This window comes from Gorilla gorilla, chromosome 20 (assembly GCF_029281585.2).
Source record: "Gorilla gorilla gorilla isolate KB3781 chromosome 20, NHGRI_mGorGor1-v2.1_pri, whole genome shotgun sequence".
NCBI classification, from domain to species: Eukaryota; Metazoa; Chordata; class Mammalia; order Primates; family Hominidae; genus Gorilla; species Gorilla gorilla.
Window position 1 is genome coordinate 28,409,864 of NC_073244.2, and position 7,633 is coordinate 28,417,496.

Here is a 7,633-nt window from a genome sequence, read left to right on the forward strand (position 1 = left end):
AGATTGTGAATCATGTCTGTAGACCCAACATACAGGAAGTGTTTCCTCTCATACCTGTAATTGAGAAATGTGCAGGATTGTTAATCTCATCCCTGGCCTTTCACGCAGGTGTGATTGTGCCCTCAAAAGGCATTGTGAAATATTGGTGGGCCCAGCTCAAAGGTGATATGATATGAAATATGCCTCTCCAGCATTTGAGTTATTTTACTTTTCTGTGAGAGCCCAGTCCACAGATGGGATTGTGACACTGCTAGACCCAACAACTAGGTAACGTGACTCTATTCTTCTGTCTTGACATTGTCCAAGGAAGGCAAATAACACATTACTTGTCTTTGCACTCAGGTGATGACTCTCCTGTCCTGCCTTGGCACTGTGCACAGGGGGCATTGTGACACATATCACTGGGCTCTACACCCAGGTTATGTAACTCCCATGCCTGGGCCCTGTGCATAGTGGCCATTGTGACATATTTCTTGCTCTACAACCCAGGTGAAATTACTCTTCTGCCTGCAGAGGGCATTGTGACACAACTCTGTGAGTGATGTGACTCTTCCAAAATGGGACTGTGGCTGAGCACAGTGGCTCATGCCTGTAATCCCAGCATTTTGTGAGGCTGAGGCAGGTAGATCACCTGAGGCCAGGAGCTCAAGACCAGCCTGGCCAACATAGTGAAACTCTGTCTCTACTACAAATACAAAAATTAGCTGGGCGTGGTGGCACATGCCTGTAATCCCAGCTACTTGGGAGGCTGAGGCAGGAGAATCACTTGAAACTGGGAGGCAGAAGTTGTAGTGAGCTGAGATCACACCATTGCACTCCAGCCTGGGTAACAAGAGTGAAACTCTGTCTCAGAAAAACAAAACAAAACAAAACAAAAAACAAAATGGGATTATGACTTATCACTGATCCCAGCACCTAGCTGATTTGACTCTTCTTTTTTTCCCAGGTTCTGCCTGCAGGGAAGATTGTGACATATTGCTGGTCGCAGCACCAGCATAATGTTGCTCTTTTGCCTGGGCTCTGCCCTCAAAAGGCATTGTGATATACTGGTGGGCCAAGCTCGAAGATGATGTGAGTATCCTGCTTCGAGCCTTCTCACAGAGGGCGTTGTGACATATCTCTGGGCTAATTAACTATTTGATGTGACTTTCATCTCTGACCTTGGCTTTGCCCATAGGGCAGAGTATGATAAACCTCTGGGCCCAGAAGCTAGGTGATGTGACTCTTCTCTCTTGCCTCAACCACGCCCACAAGAAGGAGAGTAACATCACTGGGTGCAGCACACAGGTAATGTGATCCTTCTGCCTGGGCTCTAACCACAGCAGACATATTCCTGGACCCATCTCCTAGTTGATGTTACTCTCCTTTTCTGCGTGTGCCCTGTACACAGTGAATACTGTGACATATCACTTGACTGAGCACCTAAATGTGTGACTCTTTTCATATGCCTGGGCCCTGCTCACTAAAGTGATGGTGACACATAGCTGAAACCAGCCTCTAAGTTATGCAACTTTCCACTTCTATTTGAGCCCTATGCTCAGGGGGCATTGTGACATACGTTTAGTTTTTCTACCTAGGTGATGTGAGCCTTCTATCTGAACTCCCCCGGCACCCAGGGGTAATGTGACAATTTGCTTGACCCAGTACTAGGTGATGTGACTCTTCCCTACTGCTTGGCCTCTTCCCACAGGAGGAATTGTGATGTATCACCGGGCCCAGCATGCAGGTAATGTGACTCTCCTGCATAGGCCCTGCCCACAGGGGTGACTGTGGAAGATTGCTGATCCCAGCTCCTATGTGACGTGCTGTCCTCCACTGCTTCGGCTCTGCTTAAAAAGGGAATGTGATGTATCTCTTGGTACAGCATCGAGGTGATGTCTCTCTCCTTTTCTGCCTGGGCCCTGCATACTTTGTGTAGTGTAGCATATGGCTGAGTCTAAGACCTACTTGGTGTGACTCTCCTGCATGGGTCCTGCCCACAAGGTATTGTGACATATATTTTCATTGATTACCCAAGTAATGTGACTCTCATGTTCTGTTTGGGCCCTGTCAGTAGACAGGATTGTGACATGTCACTGGACCCAGTATCTTGACACTGTCACTTTCCTTTTTTGCCTGAGCCTGCCATATTTTGGACATTGTGACTTAGCACTGGGCCTGACACCTGGGGGATGAGAGGCTGCTGCATAGGCCTTACCTACAGTGCACCTTGTGACATATCTCTGCATTCATCACCTAAAACATTTGAGTCTTCTTTTTGTCCTGCACCCTGCTCACGAAAAAGACTGTGACATATTGCGGGGCCCAGCAACCAGATGATGTGTTCTTACTGCCTGGACCTTGCCCATAGAGAGCATTGTGACATATTGTTTGGCCCAGCATTCAGGTGACATGACTCTGCTGCCTGTGACTTGGTTCCAAGATAGAATTATAACATGCCACTGGCCAAGAACCAAGATGATTTGACCCTTCTACTTGGTCCTTGCCCTCCGGAAGATTGTAACATAGCCTTGGCTTATTACCCAGGTGATGTGACTCTCCTGTTTGCTCCCTACCCACAGGTGATATTGTGACATATATCTTGGCCTAGCTTACAAACGGGATGATGACTCTCATATTTTGAACCAGCCAATATCAGAGATATTGTCTCCCATAGCTAGGATTAGAGAAACAATTTGGATTCTGTGCTTTCTTAATATATGAATGTCATAAAGCATTAACCACTCTCTAACATGCCATATAAAGCCTTCAGGTTGTACAGAGGGTGCCATCACAGGGTGCAGTGCACAGGTGAGATTGTGTTTCTTGTATGCACATTCTGCCAACTGTTAGGATTATCACTCTCATACATGGGAAGAACCAACTGGTAAGATTCTTAATTGCTCATGTGGATGCAGGTCACAGTTGGAATTGTGACTGTGATATGTGAACATCCGGCAACAATTAGGATGGTGAATCATTTCTAAACCCACATCATAGACAGGTAAGAACTCTCCTATCTGGACACAGCCAATTAGAGACATGTTGACTTTCATTCCTGGACTTAAGGCCACAAATACTGTAGGGACCAGCCCCACAGGGTCAGTGGGTCTCTCCCTGTGTGTGGCGATGAGAGAGTGTAGAAATAAAGACACCAGACAAAGAAACAAGAGAAAAGGCAGCTGGGCCGGGGGGACCACTACCACTGATGCGCGGAGACCGGTAGTGGCCCCGAATGTCGGGCTGCGCTGTTATTTATTGGATACAAGACAGAAGGGGCAGGGTAAAGAATGTGAGTCACCTCCAATGATAGGTAAGGTCACGTGGGTCATGTGTCCACTGGACAGGGGGCCCTTCCCTGCCTGGCAGCTGAGGCAGAGAGGGAGAGGAGACAAAGAGAAAGACAGCTTATGCCATTATTTCTGCATATCAGGGACTATTAGTACTTTCACTAATTGACTACTGCTATCTGGAAGGCAGAGCCAGGTGTACAGGATGGAACATGAAGGCAGACTAGGAGTGTGACCACTGAAGCACAGCATCACAGGGAGACGGTTAGGCCTCCAGATAACTGTGGGTGAGCCTGACTGATGTCAGGCCCTCCACAAGAGGTGGAGGAGCAGAGTCTTCTCTAAACTCCCCCGGGGAAAGGGAGACCACCCCCCCCCCCACCCCTTCCCAGTCTGCTAAGTAGCAGGTGTTGTTTCTTGACACCTTTTGCTACCGCTGGACCATGATCCACTTGGTAACGGGCATCTTCCCAGACGCTGGTGTCACCGCTAGACCAAGGAGCCCTCTGGTGGCCCTGTCCAGGCATAACAGAAGGCTCGCACACTTGTCTTCTGGTCACACCTCACTATGTCCCCTCAGCTCATATCTCTGTATGGCCTGGTTTTTCCTAGGCTATGATTATTGAGTGAGGATTATCATAATATTGGAATAAAAAATAATTGCTACCAACTAATGATTAATGATACTCATATATAATCATATCTAAGATCTATATCTGGTATAACAATTCTTGTCTTATATTTTATTATACTGGAACAGCCCACGTCCTCTGTCTCTTGCCTCAGTGCCTGGGTGGCTTGCCACCCACATCTCCCCCCTTTTTATTAACTAGAATCGCCATCGCCACCGCCACCATTGCTTGTCGTTGACTTTGGACTTGGTTTCGGACTCCTTGGAGGCATCTGCAGACTAAAAGGAGACAACATAAGCATACCAATATTAATAATGCCAGTAACAACAATGATCCTCTGATGGGTTTGAGCCATTTGAAGGGATTAAAATCAGATAATTGTTTAGTTATGCCTTGAAAAATGTCTGAGCCAGGAACAGTGGATAAATGGGCTTGTGAAGCCTCAAAGATTTGCTCTTTAAGTTGTGAAATATCCAAGGTTAAGTTGTCATCCCAGGCTTTTAAATGTCTTGAGACCTTTTCCCAGCTATGTTGATCTTGATTATAAGCATAAGGCATTATGCAATAATCAGAAGTATTCCAATCACACTGTAATTGCATACGGTGTTCCAAATTCATAACTCTATCTCCCAGCCAGGTTACACTTTGGCAGAGATCATTAATCTGATTAGCTAATTTTTGATCAATTTGCGCCTGAGAATTCCAAAGTCTGGAGGGGTTTTTCTGCCATGCTTCAACATAGTGAGCAGTTTGAACAGAGTTGTGGATGGCAACTCCAGCAGTTGCTGCTGTTGCAGTAACCGCAATTAGTCCTGCAAAGACTGCAATAAGAGTAAAAATAAATCTCTTTGTTCTTTTAAGAATGCCTTTAAGAACTTCATTGACTATGTGAATAGAGGGGGAAGACTCCCATGGACGACGTAAAGAAACTGGTATCCATACTCCCTCCCTAGCCCTTATCAAGAGAATACTGGTAGTGGGATTAAAAGTTGCATCAATGCAAGTGAACAGCTTACAGTTATGACATTCTATAGTTTGTGCATCAGGCATAATAATTATATTTCCAACCAACAGCATGTAAGGGGGTTTGACACAGCTCCTAATAGGTATCACCCGTTCAGAAATAAGGGTGATGTTGAATGTGGGTGTTTTGGTTTTAGTACAAAATAGTTGATAGGTAGTGTTCCATATCCTTATTCCTGACAAAACTGCAGCTAATTTCCATAGTTCAGGGTGTTGTGGGGTAACAAAGGGATGAATCATTTTTGGCCTAGGAGGAGCAACGCCTGTGTCCATCCATTTAAATGGGTAAGGAGACACCATTGTCTCATTGTGTAAGACTGCCATCCATGCTGTATATAATCTAAGGAATAAATAAACTCCGAGCATAAGGTATTTTTTGCTGGAGCAATCTTGCCAATAATGTCCTTTTGGAGCCCAATCAATAACAATACCCGTGGCTAGAGTTTTGAGCACAACAGCTTTGGGAGCATTACAATTATCCCATAAAATTGAAGTCACTATAAAAGGTCCCTTTGTAGGTTTCTTTGGACAGTCTGGCAGTCCTTTTGTTTTATTAGTTTTGGTAGTGAGAGGAATTCTCCATGCCTCATGTGGGGTACGTTTGACAGTGAGAAGTTGAAAAGAGTTAGTACTGAACACATTATGTACTTGATAAGAATCATTTGTGAAGGACGGTATGGTCCACATCCAATTCTGGTAAGAATAAGCTAAACAGCCAGGCGACTTCCCAATACGTAGTGGTGGATATTTATAGCCAATTGACAGATTAAAGTGCATACCTTCTTCTTCCGGTTGAGCTGGAAACCGATCATCATTAGGGAATGGCATGAATGCACTATTATTAGTGTAAACTTCTACTGGGGAGTCCATCCAGGAGACAGGCCGAATTAGAGGGGGAAAGGAACATATGCCCAATAAGTATAATTTTGAGTTGCCCCGACCGGTGGTATACTTACCGCTGCACTGACTACCATAAAGGCAGCCAGAATTATATTACCGGTCGTTTTGGGGATTCTTTTTCTGTTAAGAATTTTTCTGTTTGATGAGATAAAATCTTTATTTGACCCCAAGTAGGTGGAGTTGAACGAGAGGTGTTGTAGGTCACACGGCGAGATTTTGTCTCAATGTGGATGTCACGAAGGGTATGTGTCAGGCGGTGAAAGTTGCTCTTTTGTTTCCGATGGGTCTTTGCCTTTTGTTTCTGGGAGTGTTTCATCTTTGGAGTTATGGTGCAATTTTAATTGTCGGGAGGGGACGCACACAGGTTGTAGTCCTTTTCCTGGGGAAACACAAGCAAAACCCCTACCCCAAGTTATGACCGTGCCTAATTCCCATGTGTTAGTTTTTACGTCCTTCCACCATACTCGCATTCCTTTTTGTGGATCAAATTTATTTCCAGTGAAATGTTGTTCTGCAGCTGTAAAAGGTTGATTTTTTTGTTAAGTTTAAGAAATTTAGTGTGAAAAGAGCCAGATTTAATTTGGCATGAGGAGTAGCAGCATCTCCCTTTGATTTAGTATCCTGTTTACGAAGTTGATCTTTGAGTGTTTTATTGGCTCGTTCAACCAAGGCCTGTCCTCGAGAGTTATAGGGGATGCCCATTGTGTGAGCAATTGCCCATGTCTGAGGAAACTTTTTAAAGGCAGCACTAGTGTAGCCGGGGCCGTTATCAGTTTTTAGTTTCTCAGGACAGCCCATAACTGAGAAACAGGAAAGCATATGTCGTTTAACATGAGCTGTACTTTCTCCCATTTGACAAGTGGCCCAAATAAAATGAGAAAAGGTATCAATAGTTACATGTATAAAAGAAAGCTTGCCAAAAGGAGGATAATGAGTCACGTCCATTTGCCAAAGAGCATTCTGTGAAAGTCCTCTAGGGTTAACTCCTGAAGACAGTGGCTGTAAAATTAACACTTGACAAGTAGGACAGTGACGCACAATAGTTTTAGCTTGTTTCCATGTAAGGGGGAACTTGTTTCGGAGTCCCGTAGCATTGACGTGAGTTAAAGCATGAAAATTTTCTGCATCTGTAAAAACGGGAGTAAGTAGTGTATCAGCTCTGGCATTTGCTGCCGAGAGGGGTCCGGGGAGGGGTGTGTGGGCCCGAATGTGAGTAATGTAGAAAGGAGCAGACCTTGCTCTGAGCACAGACTGTAACTTTTGAAAAAGAAAGAATAGGTTATCATCAGGCAGAAATTTGATTAAGGCAGTTTCAATGTTGTGAGCAACATGTACTACATACGCTGAGTCGGAGAGAATGTTAACTGGTTCAGGAAATCTTCAAGGACAGCCGTAACAGCAAGCAGCTCGGCTCCTTGTGCTGAAATAGCTCCTGTGTTAAGAACACGTGCTCTGGGTCCTGTATATGCTGCTCGGCCATTAGAGGAAGCATCAGTGAAAACAGTGACAGCTTCAGGTAATGGGGTGTTTCTAGTAACATTAGGTAAAATCCAAGACGTGAGTTTAAGGAACTGAAATAATTTTACATTAGGATAATGATTATCAATTATACCTGGGAAACCTGCCAAATGTACTTGCCAAGCGATGCAAGTAGCAAAAGCCTGTTGAACTTGTAATCGGGTAAAGGGAACAATGATTTTTTGGGGCTCTGTTCCCGAAAGACGAAGGAGACGAGAACCAGTCTGACCAATTAAGGTAGAAATTTGATCTAGATAAATAGTTAGCATACATAAAGAGCTGTGTGGGAGA

General features: G+C 44.6%; 1 long non-coding RNA gene across 1 annotated transcript; it reads left to right on the forward strand.

The window, feature by feature from the left end:
- The first annotated feature begins 617 nt into the window (after positions 1–617).
- Positions 618–2,733, forward strand: LOC129528957 (uncharacterized). Its single transcript, XR_008674297.2, has 3 exons — positions 618–826; positions 947–1,071; positions 1,691–2,733. It is a non-coding gene; the product is annotated as an uncharacterized lncRNA (long non-coding RNA).
- The last annotated feature ends 4,900 nt before the right edge of the window (positions 2,734–7,633 follow it).